At 44.6% G+C, this 21,015-nt stretch overlaps 1 protein-coding gene across 1 annotated transcript in view; it reads left to right on the forward strand.

Moving 5' to 3' along the window:
• Nucleotides 1–12,147: 12,147 nt before the first annotated feature.
• The window catches only part of ELFN2 (extracellular leucine rich repeat and fibronectin type III domain containing 2), a 155,075-nt gene continuing 146,207 nt past the window's right edge, over nt 12,148–21,015 (forward strand). Inside the window, exon 1 of the mRNA XM_040359416.1 lies at nt 12,148–13,014. The gene's annotated coding sequence lies outside the window, so the exon portion shown is untranslated. The remainder of the gene's footprint in view (nt 13,015–21,015) is intronic.

The following is a 21,015-nucleotide window of genomic DNA, read 5'->3' on the forward strand; positions in this document are numbered from 1 at the left end:
ATCACAGCAAGGCCTTTTGCCTCATTTTTGGTTTGGTTCTGATCCAGAAATAGCTGCTAACACAGCCCCGCTGCTTCTGGTGTTATTGGGCTTTTACCGAGATCTGGCAATTGAGGTTCTAATGGTTCTAGGTTATAGTGGTATCTCCAGAGCTCTTTTTTAGCAGGAACGTGGGTTCCGATACCCCCAGCACTGTGCTTGGGTGTGTTGGAGGATGTACTAATGGTGGGTCCTGGGGGATCTGTTGTTGCTGCTGGGGTGTTATTTAGTTGTGGAAGTCCATTGTTGCTGGGGGGATCTATAGTTTCTGGACTAATCTATTGTTGCTTTTGGGGATCTATTTACTATTTTTCTTTCTATTAACAAACTCCAATCAAATTACTTAGCACCACAAAATGATACTTGGCTCTGTATTCTTAAAAAGAGGTGCTACTCGGAGGTGGATCCAAGTAACGGTGGGTGGAGCTAAGACAAGGGGTGACTTAGAAGGGGGGAGTTCCTGCATCAATTCTCTTAGAAAAAAAGCCCTGGGTATCTCAATATGTATCCTCCAAGGCAGGCAAACATAGAAAGGTTCTTGTGTATACTTCCCACTCAGCCAGTGACTCTCCACATTTTCATATGTCATATGGCAGTCACAGCTTGTGTCTTTTCTGTTCAAACATTTTATTAAAGAAAATTAGAGTACAGCAACAAATAATCATGGTTGGAATTAGGGTTGTCCCGATACCACTTTTTTAGGACTGAGTACGAGTACCGATACTTTTTTTCAAGTAGTCGCCGATACCGAATACCGATACTTTTTTTAAAATGTGTCCCCAAATGCAGCGATGTCCCCCCACAGATGCAGCCATGTATCCCCCCATCCAGCCAGCGTCACCCCCCATCCAGCCAGCGTCACCCCCCATCCAGCCAGCGTCACCCCCCATCCAGCCAGCGTCACCCCCCATCCAGCCAGCGTCACCCCCCATGCAGCCAGCGTCACCCCCCATGCAGCCAGCGTCACCCCCCATCCAGCCAGCGTCACCCCCCATCCAGCCAGCGTCACCCCCCATCCAGCAATGTATTCCCCCAGCCATTGTCACCCCCCATGCAGCCATTGTCACCCCCCATCCAGCCAGCGTCACCCCCCATCCAGCAATGTATTCCCCCAGCCATTGTCACCCCCCATGCAGCCAGCGTCACCCCCCATGCAGCCAGCGTCACCCCCATGCAGCCAGCGTCACCCCCCATGCAGCCAGCGTCACCCCCCATCCAGCCAGCGTCACCCCCCATCCAGCCAGCGTCACCCCCCATCCAGCCAGCGTCACCCCCCATCCAGCCAGCGTCACCCCCCATCCAGCCAGCGTCACCCCCCATCCAGCCAGCGTCACCCCCCATGCAGCCAGCGTCACCCCCCATCCAGCCAGCGTCACCCCCCATCCAGCCAGCGTCACCCCCCATCCAGCCAGCGTCACCCCCCATGCAGCAATGTATCCCCCCATCCAGCCATTGTCACCCCCCATCCAGCAATGTATTCCCCCAGCCATTGTCACCCCCCATCCAGCCAGCGTCACCCCCCATCCAGCAATGTATTCCCCCAGCCATTGTCACCCCCCATGCAGCCAGCGTCACCCCCCATGCAGCCAGCGTCACCCCCCATGCAGCCAGCGTCACCCCCCATGCAGCCAGCGTCACCCCCCATGCAGCCAGCGTCACCCCCCATCCAGCCAGCGTCACCCCCCATGCAGCCATTGTCACCCCCCATCCAGCAATGTATTCCCCCAGCCATTGTCACCCTCCATGCAGCCATTGTCACCCCCCATGCAGCCAGCGTCACCCCCCATGCAGCCAGCGTCACCCCCCATGCAGCCAGCGTCACCCCCCATGCAGCCAGCGTCACCCCCCATCCAGCCAGCGTCCCCCCATCCAGCCAGCGTCACCCCCCATCCAGCCAGCGTCACCCCCCATCCAGCCAGCGTCCCCCCATGCAGCCAGCGTCACCCCCCATCCAGCCAGCGTCCCCCCATCCAGCCAGCGTCTCCCCCCATCCAGCGTCTCCCCCCATCCAGCCATGTCACGCTTACCTGCATCCCCGCTGCCGCCGACTCTGTAATACGGGCGGGAACATTACAACTTTGAATCTCTGTTATGATTGGCGCCGCCCTTGCGTATAGACACTCCCCCTCGCTCGGGATTGGACAGTTCACCCGAGCGAGGGGGAGTGTCTATGCGTGGTGCGAATCATTACAGCTATTCAAAGCTGTAATGTTCCCGCCCGTATTACAGAGTCGGCGGCAGCGGGGATGAGGCGAATGGCGGCGGATTACGGCGTTTCGTGGCGGCGGGCGACGTTCGGCGGCGGGCGGCGGCAAGTATTCTATTTATGTATCGGGGCGGGGTATCGGCGTCTGAGTACCGCCGAAAAAACTCGGAATCGGTCCCGATACCGATACTAGTATCGGTATCGGGACAACCCTAGTTGGAATTATAAAGCATAACTCACGGTACAACTTGGATGGGGACAGTACAATCGGAACAACAAAACTATCCGAATAGACAAATGTGACAACATAGGGAGGTAATTGGTTTTGTAAAGAGATTCCGGATCGCTGGTTAGCCTTATGCCTAAATATGGTAATGATGTTGTGGCGCAAATAAAGGGAAAATACTTTTGTAGATGAACATATTCTTGATGTGGGAGAGACATGTTGAGAGCTCTGGACTTAGATTGGTTAACTTCTAAACCTGTTATATTTGCAAATGTTTCCAAGACCTGAATAAGGTTCGGAAGAATAGTAAAAGGGGAGGTTATAAACAGGAGCGCATCATCTGCGAACAAGCAGATTTTATGAGAGGTAGATGCAATTTCCAAACCTTTAATATCCGGGGCATGCCCTAATCAGGGCAGCCAAAGGCTCGATTGCTAAAGCAAAAATTAAGGGGGATAGGGGGCACCGGAGAGCCCATCAGAAACAGGTCGCTTATGAGATTTAAGAGTTTTGATAGCTAAAATGACCTCTTTAGCCGTGATGGACTTCTCCAGGGACTCACGATCAGAGTTAGTTAATGAGGGTTGGGGAATTTCCCGAAATAATGTCTCAGCATTGGAGGAGGAAAAAGAAGATTTTGCTTCCAGCCTCTTATGAAATTCAGCCAAAAGTTTAACAGGATTACTGGTATAGGAATTTTTGTCTATCCGAAGCCTGAACGTGGTTCCGTTCCGGACAACATCAGGCGCATCACCAGAAAAGTATCCGGTTTGTTTGCCTTTGTTTAAATAGTATGGTTAGATCTGCGGATGGCCTTATCAGCTGATTCAGCCAACAGCAAGTCCAACTCTGCTTTTGACTTTTCCAGAGCTATTCTATGAGGTTCAGAAGGAGAGGACTGGAATTGGAGAAAACATTGGTGAAAATCTTGTTCTAATTTGGCTAACTGAAGTTTTTTGTCATGTTTTAGGTGGGTGGATACCGAGATAAATGTACCCCTGATTACAGGTTTATGTGCCTCCCAGAGAAGGACAGGAGAGATATCAGGGGTAGAGTTATATTGTAAGTAGTCTTTAAGGGAACCTTGAATATCAAGACAATATGATTGATTAGTGAGGTGGGCTTCATTTACCAGGTGCGGTCTCTAGACTGCGGGATCAGGGAGGATATCGTGGTAAGTACTGCACAGTGGTCCGACCAGGAAACAGGCTGGATAATAGAATTAAGTAATATTGGAGATGATGCAACCGAGACGAAAATATGATCGATCCTAGAAAAGTATTTATGGGGGTTTGAATAAAATGTATAATTTTTCTTAGTCGGATTGCATTCCCGCCAGGTATCGAGCAGAGAGGCTTGTTGGAGTAGTTTCCAAAAGCGTATCGAGGGAGGGTACTGATCAGGGGCATACAGAGATTTATCCAAATGTGGTTGTATCATTAGATTCGAGTCGCCACATGAAATCAGTGTACCTTTGCAGTGGGAGCGTAAAACTTAAAATAAATGCGAGAAGAAAGGATTCAGGTTATTATTTGGAGCATAATATGAGACAAGGGTAATTTCAACATCTTGAAGGAAGTGTAATATAGAGACCTTCAGGGTCTTTAATTTCAGAGGAGACTGAAAAAGGAAGAGTATGGTGCAGGGCAAGTAAAACACCAAATGGTTCAAATTTGAACCTGTGGCAGAGGAAATGCACTCTATGCCTAGAGCAGTGGTCATCAACCTTGTCCTACAGGGCCCACTAACAGGCCAGGTTTGCAAGATAACTGAAATACATCACAGCTGATATCATTTGCTCCTCAGTGATTGCAGTATTCTAGACTGCATCTCCCCAAGGTAATAAATAAAACCTGGCCTGTTAGTGGGCCCTGCAGGGCAGGGTTGATGACCACTGGCCTAGAGGACCACTCCTGATGAGATACAGTAAGGAATTTTGCAAAATAACTATACATCCATATACTGTAAATAGGTGTATAATATATATATATATATATATATATATATACATATATATTTACAGTGTATATATATATATATATATATATATATATATATATATATATATATATATACTGTATCCTATCTCTTAAATTCCTTCACAGCAGCAGCCATGCCTACGATTCCCCTATATACTTATAGCGCGCTGCTCCTGATGACCAGGCGCTATATTTAAATTTAGTGGGTGTCTGAGCTGGTAGTTAGCTCAGACTCTGAGGATTAAGGCTAAATCAGCCTCTGTTCCAGCTATGGCTGTGCTTGGAGGGTTTTCCCATTGTTCACCTGTAGGTGGCGTTACCACCACAGGCCAATGTTGGAACACAGGCAGGCCAGAGTGTATTGGGTGTTTTTCCCTGGGAACAGCCAAGTGGGAGTGGTCTCCCTGCTGGGCATGCTGGGGAAGCATACTTAAGGGACAGATGCCATTTTCTGGGGTCCTTTTGCCTCGTGGTCCTCCTGGCTCGAGGTATGTGATGGTCCATTTTCAGCCCCGGGACCACGTTGGCCTATGGCTGCAATTCCGCGAGGTAGGCCCAGTTGTCTTGACTGGGGCCTGCACTTTGAAGGTGATCCTGCGCAGTCTGTCCTGCGGGAGGAAGCCACACAATGGAGGAAACCAGGGGAAGACCTGTCCTGGGGAGGACCAAGCGGAAGGCTGGTATCTCGGGAGAGGCCTGGTAACTTCATTGGAGGATACACCATATGCTATGATGCATAGTGTTACAGTGTTGCCAGGTCGGCTTAAAGGCTCTAAACTGTACGGCTGGAAATCCGGGTGCTAAATCCTGTGGCAGAAGATTCTGGAACAGTTTATTTCTACTTTCAAAGAAAGGTCTGTGGCAGAGACTGTATTATTTTTTGTCCGTGCATCATCACGGCTGCTAGGCCAGTGAGAGGGGTCTATCCAGGTGAGCAATACCCACTCTGAGGAAAGTGGTGAGTGTGACTTTTGAAACTTAGAAGTTCCTCAGTGATCTGCATCATGTGACTGAACTTCCCCTGACCCTCCATCCCTCTACCTATACAAGTTTGTGTGAAATAAAACCTGACAGAAAAAAGACTCTCATCTCATCCCCTAGACAACGAAGAGCGAGGTAACGTGCAAGGCCCAAATTTAAACCAGCAGCTCCAGGGGGGTAGTGCTACATAGTCAATTTCTATCATGGATATGCAGCACTCTCCTAGATTTAGCTTGTCTCACTGTACCCAGTGTGGCTATAATTGCTGTGTTTAGTTAGGGCTGCTCAGTGTTTCAGCTGTTGCTAGCTTTCATTGTTTCCTCTGCTTTCCAGAGAACTGGAGAACACTCTGGAACATAGGTGTGGGGAAATGCAATTAGCAGCATGAATATTTATTCAACCCATGACAATCCCATTAAGGGTGGCCCTGAAGGCTGCTGGGAGTCTGTATAAATACGCTGGGACACAGAACTGTTGGGTCTTATTCTTCAGGAGAGGAACATAGCCCGGAGGGCTGACGTGCTTGCTGCTCATGAGTCCTTAGGTGGTTGAGTTGAGGGCCTGGATGCTGAATATATAGAGAGCTGAGGGACTGTCTTCTGAAGATCTAGTCTGATGTCACAGAGGAAAGATGTCACAGGAATGTTGGAAAGAGGCAACCAACTTTTTCAGGAAATTTGTGAGTACAGACTGCTGTGAGAGATCTTGTAGACTTTTGAGCTGCTGCCACCTCTCTTGTGCTTGATAGTCAGCTGTGCTTTGTGTAAAGGGGACATCAGCTGGTGTCCTAAAGAGATTGGTCTATCTAGTTATTTGTGAAGGGACTCTGCTCTGGTTGCTCTAAAGAAAGAAGCTTGCTATTAACTGCTTCTACTACAAGCCAAGTCCACACTTTGCTATTGCAAGGACTTCTGCTTCATCTTTTCAGAAAGGAGTTTACTGTCCTCAACCTGTACATTGATCTAAGGAAAAAAACAACAACACAAAGAACCCTAGGCTCTAGGTTATTGAGGAAAAGCGTGACTGTGATTGTGTGCCTGGCTGTGGGGCAATCTGCTAGGAATTTTTTTCTCCAATGACTCCTTCTTGGGTAGCACTACAGGTACATCCTCTTTAGAAGCCATGTTTATCAGCTCCCTCCACTGGACATATACACCGTGGGTTTTATTTAGTAAAGGCAAATAAGCTGTTGACTTTGCAAAGGAAGCTCCCCAGAGCTTAGTGAATGTAGTGACGTTTAGCTTTGCAAAGAATACCAAGTCACTAGGGACGTGCAGTTCCTGCCTCACCTGCCATGAAAAAAAACAAAAAAAAAACGATCGAGCTTCAAGGGTCATAGCTCGGCGACCTGGGGTCGCAGAGACCCCAAATTGGGGTATGTAGCTAAAGTCCTACCCCACCACTGATCAAAATTTGGGGATCCTGGGACCTACGGTTCCAGAGATACGGGGCTCCTTGTGCTCCAAGCTACATACAGAGTGGCCAGTTTAAATACAAGCTGGAGCACTCTATTTGCAGCAGACTGAGGATGAGCTCACAGTGCCTCTCCTCATTTCTTGTCAGAGGCACTGAGCTCAATGGAAAGCTTGGAACCTTGGACCAATGATAAAGTACCATTGGCCCAAGCTGTCCAATAAAAATACTGCAGTGGAGGCTCTACACTCTACATACAGAGTGGCCAGTTTAAATACAAGCTGGCGCACTCTATTTGCAGCAGACTGAGGATGAGCTCACAGTGCCTCTCCTCATTTCTTGTCAGAGGCACTGAGCTCAATGGAAAGCTTGGAACCTTGGACCAATGATAAAGTACCATTGGCCCAAGCTGTCCAATAAAAATACTGCAGTGGAGGCTCTGACTCTGACCCCTCTACACTCTAGATATCCCCCAGCACTCTGACCCCTCTACACCCCAGATATTACCCCAGCATACCCCTTGTATTGTGACCCCACTACATCCCTGATACCCCCTACACTGTGGCCTCTCTACATCCCTGATACCTCTAGCACTATAGCCACCCAAGCTACCCCAAGCATTGCTACCCCCTATACACCCCAGATCCCCCCTCAGCATTGTTTTTTCCCATACACTCTGTTAATATCCCCCAGCACCATTATTCCATCCGTGTAGTACCCCCTTTTCCAGTGGAGATACAGTGCATGTAAACTTTTGACGCTGTGCCCACCTCCAGCATTGCACTCCCCTATACCAATCAAGCAGGCAGAAAGAGGGGCGGAGGAAGGAGCATCCCTCCAGGCATTCCAAGCCTTTCAGTGCAAACAGTGCTGTACAGCTTGGCTCACCATGACACCATCCACAATGCTACTTCCGCAAGTGGGCTTTCAGTGCTACCGACTCAGCAGCTCCCACTCCAGCTTCTACCCTGCAGCCTTCGAGTCTCGAGCATTCAAGCTGCATGGGGCGGGGTCAGAGCATCACTGGCGCTCCCCCTCCCTGCTGGCTGCGAAATTCTAAGGTATCGTTCTGCACAGCACGGCGCACCACTGCCAGCCTGCCTACTCTGTGTATCCATTACTCTCAGGTCCATCATGGGGCCCCCAATTTCGGAGCAGCGTGGGCTCGAGGACTAGCTGCTTTGGGGAAAGTGCAGGGGCCCCCCATGCAGCTGGGGCCCCTGGGCAGTGCCCAGGTGTGCCCTCTCCTTAAGACAGGCCTGATAACAACCCCGATCTGCATACCTATTTAGGGACATTCCACAAGCATTGGGTCCATTGAATAAGGCTTGATTCACACCTATGCATTTTTAGTGTTTTTTGCATTTTGCAGATTTGCCATCCAATATGGTTTCCTATGGAACACGTTCTGTAGTGCAAATCTGCAAAATGCAAAAAGCACTAAAAATGCATAGGTGTGAATCAGGCCTCAGTGGGTTTTCCAGATATCTAGAATTATCACGGTTAGCATTAGTGGTCCACATATTTTTCTTAGCATGAGTTTCAATTAATCAGAGGAAAGTGATAGCCAAGCTTAATATATGTAATATCACTGCCTTCATCAAAAACAAGGATTCTAATCCCAAAATAGAGGGTTTTCTGCTTTACATACTGATTTTGGCATTGTGATATCAGCCAAAATTGAATTTGTAATAAATGGCTTTAGCCAAATGAAGCCACCTTACATATTTGCTGAAAACAGGGGCAAATCTGAAAAAACCCTTTTTTGTGTAGCAGCAACAATTATTGCTAAAACATGTAAAAGTCAAAATAATGCTTTTTCTGTGCCAAAATGATTGAGACTAAAACAGCTATTCCATTAAATAAAATGTGATCTTTTTTATGAAGAATCATCTTTCTATGCCAGAGCAAGTGACATATCATTTAAGTCCAATGGCTTAGAAGTCTCATATGACTTTCAGCTGCCCTGAAAGCTGCTTTTGATAGTCTGTTACCAATACTTACTATCTATTTCCTGAATACCTTCTGTATTAAAAAAGTCATGCAAACATACTACAACCAACTAAAAGTGTATTATTATTAGGAATTCTTGTAAAATTTTTATACTGTTATTAACAACGTTTTTTTGGGTTGTGCACCACATCCCTGCAGCATAGTCAGACCACAGATTTAATATGCATGGTTTTAATTAGGAGATCCATCCAAAAGTGGAACTTCCGGTTTAAGCACTCCTCGCCCCCTTACATGCCACATTTGGCATGTCATTTTCTTGGGGGGAGTGGGCATACCTCCCAACTGTCCCTGATTTCGAGGGACTGTCCCTGATTTGGAGCAATGTCCCTCTGTCCCTCATTCTCCTCATTTGTCCCTCATTTTGGTCTGATCTATATAAAATGCACTTTTTATCTATCAAACAGTGTTTCCCAGCACTAAACTTTCATCTGATTTCTAAATTGCTGCATTTGTAAATTCCAAAAGCCAATATAAAGAAATAGTAGTGGTAAAAAAGCACTTGTGGGTTTAACCAATTTAATTTTTTTGTACAATTCTCCTTTAAGGGGGCGTGGCAAGGGGTGTGTCCTATGCCTGCATACTTTTGCTGATAGGTGTCCCTCATTCCCATCTCAGAAAGTCGGGAGGTATGGGAGTGGGGGCTTCGGTAAGAGTGGGACTTCGTGTCCCACTTCCTACTTGCACCTAGGGACCGCCTAGGTGACTCCTCCTCTGCCCCTAAGCGGCCCCTCCCTCTAGGCGATTTCCTGTGACACGTGACAGATCGCCTGTCGCGCCAGTGCATGCGCAGTGCGTGCCCGGCCGTGAAGCCGAAAGCTGTCACGGCCGGGTGCCCACAATGTAAATGGAGGCGCCGAGGAGAGGAGCGAGGAGAGAAGCGAAGCTCCGTGCGGCCACATCGCTGGACAGAGGAACAGGTAAGTGTCTGTTTATTAAAAATCAGCAGCTATACTTTTTGTAGCTGCTGACTTTTAACCACTTCCCGCCCGTCGTGTTTTTACGGCCACAAAGTGGCTCTTAATTGCCGGGAGGCCGTCTATATACGGCCGCTCACCCGGCACGTCACCGAGATGCCAATGCGTGTGCCTGGCGCCCGCGATGTCCCCCAGGTACCCGCGATCGGCAGTGACAGAGCAGGGACGTGGAGCTCTGTGTGTAAACACAGAGCTCCACGTCCTGTCAGGGAGAGGAGACTGATGCTGTGTCCCTTGTACATAGGGACACAGCATCGGTCACCTCCCCCAGTCAGTCCCCTCCCCCCACAGTAAGAATCACTCCCAGGATACACATTTAACCCCTTCCTCGCCCCTAGTGTTAATCCCTTCCCTGCCAGTCACATTTATACAGTAATCGGTGCATTTGTATAGCACTGTTTGCTGTATTAATGTGAATGGTCCCAAAAATGTGTCAAAAGTGTCCGATGTGTCCACCATAATATCGCAGTCCTGCCAAAATTCGCAGATCACCGTATTACTAGTAAAAAAAAAAATAATAAAAAAAAATTCAGAATTCTATCCCCTATTTTCTAGCCACTATAACTTTTTGCACAAACCAATCACTATGCGCTTATTGCGTTTTTTTTTTTTACCAAAAATATGTAGAATACATATCGCCCTAAACTGAGAAAAAAAAATATATATAGTTTTTTTTAATGGGATAATTATTATAGCAAAAAGTAAAAAATATTGTGTTTTTTTTTTTTTCAAAATGTAGGCTCTTTTTTTGTTTATAGCGCAAAAAATAAAAACCACAGAGGTGATCAAATACCACCAAAAGAAAGCTCTATTTGTGGGAAAAAAATGACGTCAATTTTGTTTGGGAGGTACGTCGCACGACCGCGCAATTTTAATTTAAAGCGACGCAGTGCTGAAAGCTGACATTTTGCCTAGGCAGGAAGGGGGTATATGTGCCCAGTAAGCAAGTGGTTAATAAACATTAAAAGGCTGGAACTCCGCTTTAAAACGCGCCATAGCTTTATCAGGGCCTAATTTTAAATACTCTTGATTTTTACATATTCTTGTTTGCATTTATATCACCAAATTATATTAACAGAATTTCTGTAGAAGGCGTAGAAGCAACGCTTCTGATAAGCCAATTAAGATTTTGAGCTTTGGCTAAATGCAAAACGCGACAGGTTAGTGATAAGGGTTTTTTTCTTCCAGTATGTGTTCCTACATACCATGCGCTTAATCATTTTTTTTTTAACAATCGAGATATACTTAGCATTGTATTCTTTAGCTTCCAGAGCTGGTTCAGGATTATATAGCAGTTTTCTTTCTTAATACAAGGGATCTGGCTCAGTATAAAATATACACTTGTGTCTCGCCACTATGGAGCTGGCTCGCCATCACAGGATAATTCCTGTATTACACATTTTACTCTCTCCTACTCTCCTCTCATTTAATTTTGATTGATTGATCTGCAGGTCATGGAGCCATGTTGAGGGGGCCATAATCTGCCTGACACTTCTCATTAGGTAGAAGGTGATTCAGACTATACAAAGAAGATCCTACACATTGCAAGGAAGGAGATGGCTCATCGGTCACCTAAGTGACATCCTCAGAACAATATAAAAAAAAGCGAGATAACTGGATAGTTCCCTGTGAGTAAACTCTTGGCTGCGCTCCAGTCTCTCGACTCTGTGACATCCTTAGTGCTTATCCTGGGGATCCTGGGATAACGGCATAATCAAAAAACACCGTGAGACAAGTAATGACATTGAGAGTTGTTATGTCGTTGTAGCAAATCTATGTTGTACAAGACAATGGATGAGATGACTGTGTCATTTAACAGCTGGGTCTTCATAATGGCTGAAGAGTAAATTGACTTGGGCAGGTGTAATACAGCTGTGGACCAAGCGTCCTTTGGCCTTTCACCATGAGTGTATATGATGTAGACATACATTTAAGCAGACAAATATGTTGTTTCAATGTTCTTTTTTCCTCTGGTTCCTTTTTTTATTTCTTATGTATTTTTTTTTTCCTTTTTTTTCAATATGGTGCATGTCGAAAGGGGTGAGTATTGCCTCAATTAGACTAATGATACAACTATTTTAATTTTGCCAACATCCCAGTTAGTATATAACTTGTATGACCTAATAGTCTAAAGAGCCAAGGCAGCCTTGGCTCTTTAGACTATTAGGTCATACAAGTTAAATATGGTGCATGTGTTTTTTTTTCCCTCTATTATTTCTTCGCTTTGCATTTTCCCATCTGTAAATGCTATAGCCCCCCCACCTTTTCTAACACGTACAGTTTACTGTACACACAAGCCTGACGGCTTCCCATTCCTTGCCTTCTGCTAGCTCTCTTCCTTCTCTTTCTGCTTCTTGATTTCATGCTCCCTTTTTCTACATCATCACCATATTCCATTATTCTTGATTCTCTTTTTTCTTCGCCATCCCGATTCATAGAATCTCTTACACTTCTTCCCCCCCATCCTGATTTTTTTTTTTTTCCTCTCTCCTTTCATTCAGGTCTGCCCCACAATAATCTTCTCTGTGGCTCAGTCTGGTGCTGCACTGGCTGAGTATGATGATCACCGTTTGCGAGGATTCTCTGTCCACTCCTATGATCCCTCTATGGCTCTGTGTGTGTCTCTCATCCATCATGCTACTGCCTTCTATGTGCTAGAAATCTCTCTTCTCCTGTGCGGTGTTTAACACCCGCTATATCCTCTCTGCCATTTCTATCCCGTCCTCTACAACGAATTGCTATTATTGTCGTTTTGCTTCGAATTTATGCGTCGATCAATTGTTGATGTTGATCAGTTGTTTTCTTGTGGGCTTCTTCCATCCATCCTCTTAGCACCATCACTCTTTTTATGCTGTATTTGTTCTTCTATCTATCCCCCTCCTTCTTTTGCTCCCTCCCTCCTTCTCTCTCTCTCTCTCTCGCTCCCTCGCTCTCCCTCGCTTGCTCGCTGTGTGGGTGCCTATCTGTTGGAGTAAGACAGCTGGGGAGATCTGGAAAGATTTCTGTCTGGGTGCCTGTCTCTGGCGCCGCGAGGGACACAGCTCTGCTGGTGACACCGTAAAGGGGGGAGCAGTGGTGACAAGAAGAGCACGGAAAGTGACAGGGACACCGGTTGCTAAGCGGATGAGCAGATTCTTAATGCCAGAGAGATGAGAGGCACAGACTGATGATACAGAGACACTGGTAAACTGCGTGACTGGTCACATATGTAGAAATATGTTGATGTCTAAATGTATGTGCACATATATACACGCACGCACGCACGCACGCACAACCAGTATCGTTTTTTATTCCTTATATGTGTGTCTGCTTTAGAACTGTTCACTGAAGGATTGCGTTACATTCTTCTACTATTCTTCTATTTTCTGCATTCTATGCTATAGATCCTTCTGTATGTTGTGTGTGATCTTGTACTGTATTACACAGCAGTGGTGTCTGTATTTTTAAAGTCTGTGTGCTGGGTGAATGTGGGTGCTCATGTGATGGGAGCTTAATGCTGATATGAGGTGTAACACGTGAATGTGTAGCTCGGTATGATCTCTCTGGGTGTGTTCTGATTTGAAACGGGTTCATTTATCTGGGATATTGCATCTGTAACCCGTTAGGCACGTCTAGGTGTATTAATCAGCTTGTAGTGCTTTCCTATGTAGCTTTACATCCATCTATGGCATTAAAGGTCTGTAAATGCTTGTACTTTTATGATATAGACATGAAATTCTCTATTTTGTATTGATCTTTCCAATAAGTCATGATTCAGTATTTGTGTGTTGGTGTAGAGCAGGTGTGCTATTTTATTAATAGTGTTTGTCAATGGAGTTTACTATGTATTTACGCCAATAATATAAATACACTGGGTCTGTGTGTCTTCTTCAGACAGGATGCTTCTTTCCTGCATAAGGCAGTATATGTATGCAGATCCCTTTACTTATGCTCAAATCAGGTGCTCTATAGAAGAGACAAGCACTGCCAAGGCATATCTCCAGCCTGAATCTATGCTGCGGGAGTTGCAGAGGAGTTGCATAGGCTTTAGATGTCTAGTGGTGTCTGACGTTAGCTGCTGCTGCTGCTAAGGACTTCTCCTCACTTGGATCAAAACCAAAAACTCTATATTGCTTTAGTCATTGTTTTTATCTGATCAGGAGCATCATTTCCATACTGTGACAATGATGAGAAATTTTCCAACTCCCATGCATGTCCTGGCTGTCATGATTAGGTTGTGGGTGGCTCTATCATTTTCTCCAAGGGGGTTTCCCATATATTTTTGGAATTCAAGAACATCTCTTGCTTGTTATGATTACTCTCAGTAAGTCATAATTGACCATATTATGTTCGGTGCTGTACCACTAAATTTTTCCAAGTCATGTGGAAAACAAGTTTACATTTAGTGACACAGCAGGGGTAGAAAGGTATAATTTCTTTTCCTGGATATAATTCCACATCAAGATTCATTTTAAGATGAGGTTTCTAATCACTGCAACTAGCAGAACAGTCTTCATCTTATCCATGAGTCTGGCATCCTATCCATGAACCTCCACAGGTCGGGACAACTTGACTTGAGCAGGTATTGCAGAGGTTCTTCCCTAGACATGGGAATGCAGGCTGTACCAAATAAATTCAACTAATGCCTATAAATAAGAACTCAACATAGACCAAAATATATTTAAACAATTTTATTGATAACATTTTTTTTTTTTATTGGTAATAGAAATGGCCACGGCACCTTTATTGGTATATATAAATATATATATATATAAATAATACAATTAATATTATTTAAATTCTTAATAAATAAAACTTTCAATATTTAACTTCTTAATAAATAACTTTCCAAACTTAAAATTCTCTCTCAAGATCTCGCTCAGTCCTAAAACTCGAGCGAATACCATAAATAATAAATAAATACAAAGTCCCCCCTTGTCTTCAAGGGGGACATACCACATAACAGGTGCTGCGACAGGGTGGGGGGGAAGGGGGAGCACACCACGCTGTTCCAAGTTACAGCCGGTTAAGGCCTCAGGGTGTTGGGCTTATAAAGCCCCATACACGTGTACTATGCCCGGGAAAAACGTGACTTTCAAAGCCCGGGAAACACGTGACCTTCCCGCTCAAAGTCACGCTTTACCCGCCCAAAACCAGGCCTCTACCCGCCCAAATTACACCTGACAGCCCCAGCTAAAGTGAAGCTGACAGGAACCTTTTCTTTTTTTTTTTTAAATCAACTTAAAGCGCTTGTAAACCCACATATACATTTTTTTTTTATATACCTGCAAGGCAAAAGCCATAATGAGCTAGTATGCACCGCATATTAGCTCATCATGAAATACTTACCTCAGAACGAGGTAGGGAACTTACCTGGTCCACGCCGAGCCGAGCGTGTCTTCCGGGTATCGCCGCTCCAGCGCTGTGATTGGCTGGAGCGGCGATGACGTCACTCCCGCGCATGCGCGCGGGAGATTTCCTTTCCGGCATGGGTCGGCGGGGCCAGCCCTTCAGCCGAGGATCCCCCCTGCGCATGCGCCGCTGCAATCAGCGGCGCATTGCGAGGGGAATATCTCCTAAACCGTACAGGTTTAGGAGATATTCTTTATACCTACAGGTAAGCCTTATTATAGGCTTACCTGTAGGCAAAAGTAAAAAAATATATTTTTATTAGGTTTAAGACAAACCAACAAACAGAAAAACATACAAAAAAAAACACCAGACAACCTGGTCATAAACGTTAAGCAATACACTCAAACATAGAAAAATAAACTGACATCAGTGCAAAATATAAAGTAGGCACAGAATTATTTAAATTTCAATGACCATATAAATTAAAGTGTTTGTAGACTATTATGCCGCGTACACACGACCGTTTTTCCTGTCATGCAAAAAACAAAGTTTTTCTCGACATAATTCATCGTGATTCCTCTCAAGCCTGCCTTGCATACACACGTTCATGAAAGAAAAAAAAACGCTTGAACAAAGCGCGGTGACGTACAACACGTACGACAACACTATAAAGGGGAAGTTCCATTCAAACGGCGCTACCCTTTGGGCTGCTTTTGCTGATCCTCGAGCTAGTAAAAGTTTGGTGAGAGACGATTCGCACTTCGCTTTTCAGTCTTTGTGCTTTTCAGTCCGTTACAGCGTGACGAATGTACTATCTCCATTACGAGCGCTAGTTTTTACAGAACAAGCACTCTCATCTCATACTTGATTCTGAACGTGTGCGTTTTTTTTCCCCTCGGAAAAGCATACACATGACCGTTTTTCCTGTCATGCAAAAACAAAAATGAGGTTTTTCTCGACATGATTCATCGTGATTCCTCTCAAGCCTGCCTTGCATACACACGTTCATGAAAAAAAAAATGCTCGAGCAAAGCGCGGTGACATACAAAACACGTACGACAACACGTACGACGCCACTATAAAGGGGAAGTTTCATTCAAATGGCGCCACCCTTTGGGCTGCTTTTTCTGATCCTCGTGTTAGTAAAAGTTTGGTGAGAGACGATTTGCGCTTTTCAGTCTTTGTTCTTTTCAGTCCGTTACAGCGTGACGAATGTGCTATCTCCATTACGAACGCTAGTTTTACCAGAACGAGCGATCCCGTCTTATACTTGATTCTGAGCGTGTGCGTTTTTTTTCCCCTCGGAAAAGCATACACATGACCGTTTTTCCTGTCATGCAAAAAAAAAACAAAGTTTTTCTCTACATGATTCGCCGTGATTCCTCTCAAGCCTGCCTTGCATACACACGTCCATGAAAAAAAAAAAACGCTTGAGCAAAGCGCGGTGACGTACAACACGTATGACGCCACTATAAAGGGGAAGTTCCATTCAAATGGCGCCACCCTTTGGGCTGCTTTCGCTGATCCTCGTGTTAGTAAAAGTTTGGTGAGAGACGATTCGCGCTTTTCAGTCTTTGTGCTTTTCAGTCCGTTACAGCGTGATGATAGTGCTATCTCCATTGCGAACGCTAGTTTTACCAGAACGAGCGCTCCCGTCTCATACTTGATTCTGAGCGTGTACGTTTTTTTTCCCCTCGGAAAAGCATACACATGAGCGGTTTTCGCAACGAGAAAAAGAACGACGGGAAAAGCAACGAGAAAAAATAGAGCAGGTTCTATTTTTTTTGCGGGCAGTTTTCTCATCAAGAAAACTGCTATGAAGCATACACACAACCGGTTTTCACGACCAATCTAAAAAATTACAGTCGTGTGTATGCAGCATTATAGTTAATTAAGTTCTTCATTTTTTACCTTTTGGTCTGATAAACAGCCCATTGAAAGTGTTTTATTATAGCTGCTCTGTGTCCTGTGCACACTTCTTATGCCATCTCACAGGGTCCTCCTAATTAAAAGGGTTGTAAAGGTTTGTTTTTTATTTTCTAAATAGGTACCTTCAAGCTAGTGCATTGTTGGTTCACTTACCTTTTCCTTTGATTTCCCTTCTAAATGTTTTTTTTCTTTGTCTAAATTTCTCACTTCCTGTTCCTCCTCAGTAATCTGTTCTGGCTGACCAACCCCCGGCCAGATGATGGGGGCAAGCTTACTGAGAAGAAACAGGAAGTGAGAAATTAATCTTCCCCTGGCTCCTTTCATTTTGAATTTTTTTCTTACGATGTCAGATATAAGGGGACCAACAAAGTCACCCACTAATTACGTTTTGGCTGGTTTATCAAGAACCAGACAAAATCCAAACAGTGTATACACAGCTTTAGTCCCTATACTGTGGAGATTATGAGAATTAGTTGGATTGAGTACAGTAGTTTGACAACTAGCAAATGGGCAGGGCTGACAACAATCTTGCAGTTTCAGCGCACTAAAAAGCTTGTGACATTTGCTTTAAACTGCATTGGGACATTTACAAAAGGTCAAACCAATAAACATGTATATCTCAGGCTATTGAGCTGTAAGCATTCTTGCCGATATGCCAATTTACATCTGATTGTCCAAAATCAACCAGCCTGGTCAACTGTCAGCCACCTACACAACGACCGAGTTTCTCGGCAAAAACCAGCAAGAAACTTGCTGGGAGATATTTTTTTGCCGAGGAAACCAGTTGTGTGTACATTTTCATCGAGGAAACTGTCGAGAAACTCGACGAGCCAAAAAGAGAGCAAGTTCTCTATTTCCTTGACGGGAATGGAGAAAATTGGCTTGTCGAGTTTCTCGACAGCCTAACAAGGAACTCGACGAGGAAAACTATGTGTTTCGCCCGTCGAGTTCCTTGGTCGTATGTACGAGGCTTCAGCCACCTACAGTTGTCTTCAATGTGGCTCACAATAAAAGACTTAGCTAGTTGATTTGAGTGTTGATCAGCTAGAGCTTTACCATATTTATGATTGCATTCAACCATATCTGAACCTTGGTTGTAATCTAGATGTATGGAATACATACAGGGAACGTAGATGGGGCAAGATAGGGCAAATTCTGGCATGATATGACAACATTTTCCATCCTGGCTACAAGACATTGGGTTAATTTACTAAAGTGGGAGAGTGCAAAATTTAGTGCAGCTCGGCAGATAAACCAATCAGCTTCCATTTTTTTTTGTCAAAGTTTTATTGAACAAGCTGAAGTTAGAAAAGCTGATTGGCTACCATGCACAATTGCACCCGACTTTGCACTCTCCAGTTTTAGTAAATCAACCCCAGAGTCAAATATCACTGCCAAGAGGTGTTTTATGACAAATTAGGTAAACCTTTGCCATCTCCCACTATGACTGTTACTCAATACAAAATAAAGAAACCACACATGAGGCATGAAGACACTGATTTCTGATTTCCTTTGAAAATGTAATATTAAATAGTAATAAATATGGTTTATGCAGTTTAACCGATTGCCGACCGCCGCACGCTGATGTACGTCGGCAGAATGGCACGGCTGCGCCCCTTTAATATGTACAGCCGTGGGTCGCGCGGGGAGAACTGGGAGAGGTAAGTGTAAACAAACCTCTCCCCGTGCTTCCTAGTCAGGCCTCGTACACACGGCCGAGTTTCTCGGCAAAAACCAGCAAGAAGCTGGTGTACACTTTTCAACGAGGAAACCGCTGAGGATCTCGTCGGGCCAAAAAGAAAGCATGTCTTCTTTTTCCTCGACGGCAATGGGAAAATTTGGCTCGCAGAGATCCTCGGCGGCTTCACAAGGAACTCGACGAGCAAAACGATGTGTTTCGCCCGTCGAGTTCCTCGGACGTGTGTACGAGGCTTCAGACTGTCACTGATCGTCTGTTCCCTGTCATAGGGAACGACGATCAGTGACATCACACGCCAAGCCACGCCCCCACACAGTAAGAATCACTCCCTTAGGTCACATTTAACCTCTTCAGTGCCCCTTATAGTTTAACTCCTTCACTGCCAGTGTCATTTTCACAGTAATCAGTGCATTTTTATAGCACTGATCGCTGTAAAATGACAATGGTCCCAAAATGGTGTCAAAAGTGTTCGATGTGTCTGCCATAATGTCGCAGTCATGATAAAAATCGCTGATCGCCGCCAATACTAGTAAAAAATATTAATACAAATGCCATAAAACTATCCCCTATTTTGTAGACGCTATAACTTTTGCGCAAACCAATGAATAAATACTTATTGCGATTTTTTTCCCAAAAATATGTAGAAGAATACGTGCCGGCTTAAACTGAGCAAAACATTTTTTTTTTTATATAAAAATTTTTGGGGGGATATTTATTATAGCAAAAAGTTAAAAATATTGAATTTTTTTCAAAATTGTCGCTCTATTTTTGTTTATAGCGCAAAAAATAAAAACCGCAGAGGTGATCAAATACCACCAAAAGAAAGCTTTATTTGTGGGAAAAAAGGAAGTCAATTTTGTTTGGGAGCCACGTTGCACGGCCGCGTAATTGTCAGTTAAAGCGACGCAGTGCCGAATCGCAAAAAGGGGCCTGGTCCTTTAGCAACAAAATGGTCCGGGGCTTAAGTGGTTAAAACATGGGGAGTGAATAACCAACCACACAGGAATAAAGCTGGTAGTAGAACTCAGACGATGGCCAGACTTTCAGGCACAATCCAACCATTTTGAAGACCTATCTAGGTCTAGCTTCAGGCATAAATGCTCAGGTAGTTTGAACCTGCTTTTGCTTATGCGATGAAGCAAAAAGGAGGGAGGAATATGCAATCACTTCCAGCGCTGTCTTGGAGTATCTCAAGGGAAACAGCAAAGGATTAGAGGTGTCAGTCAGTGCCCATAGACATGAAATTACATCCAAATCTAGGCAATCATCTCATGTCTATGATCATCATTAGACAATTTGGGCATTCCCTATGCTTGAGCTGTACATATAAACTGAACTATTTATCTAATGCTGAAGCACCCACACGAGTGATGACTCTCCGCAATTAAATCATCTGAATATCTGTCTCTAGGACTCTTTACAGCATCACAATTCCTGTCATTTATCTATAGGGTTTATATGGTACCTGTCTCATTAGGCTTTTGCCTGAGGGTCTCAATGATTCTTGAATGGTACTGTAGCTGAGAGAAATAAAAATAAATAACTATCTGCTAAATTATAAAATCAGGGTTGGATTGTGATCTCCAGTTCCCGTAGACACACGTTTGCCCTAAATTGTACCCTTCTGCTAGGATCACGCAACAGAATATTTTTTTGTTTTCTGGGTTAGAATATTATGATATTATGAAAACAGATGTCAATGTGAATACTATTTCTACTGATGATATGAAAAAGTGTTGCAAATAATTATACTGGGAGACCAGAAAAAAATTACCCTTTTTCATGTAGCCCATAGAAATGATATAAATGGCAATCAGCGCACACACATAAAAACAATAAAATACTATGCAAGCTGAACACCGAAAGGTAAATCTCAGGACCTCAAAAAATGTACATGAAAATATAAAAAGGTGCAGCGCAGTAATGAAACGAATAAAGTCCATATGACGAGTAATATCACAATGGTAGACACCCCGTGACAAAGATGTTCTTCAAACAGTGCTCTCAATATGACAGATCCTCCACCAAAAAAAGTGAACACTTACCGGATACAATGGACCATTGAATGAACAATAGGTCAAACTCGCTTGTTCCCACACTCTGGGGGGTAAGTGATGATGGTGCGATACAACAGGTGGCAGTCAGGAATCCATCAATCTACTACTGTTTGTGACGTCACCAACGCCCTTCTGTCTCCACTTGCGGCATACACATTGTTGTTTGCC

The sequence above is a fragment of the Rana temporaria genome, chromosome 7 (genome assembly GCF_905171775.1).
Source record: "Rana temporaria chromosome 7, aRanTem1.1, whole genome shotgun sequence".
Lineage (NCBI taxonomy): Eukaryota > Metazoa > Chordata > Amphibia > Anura > Ranidae > Rana > Rana temporaria.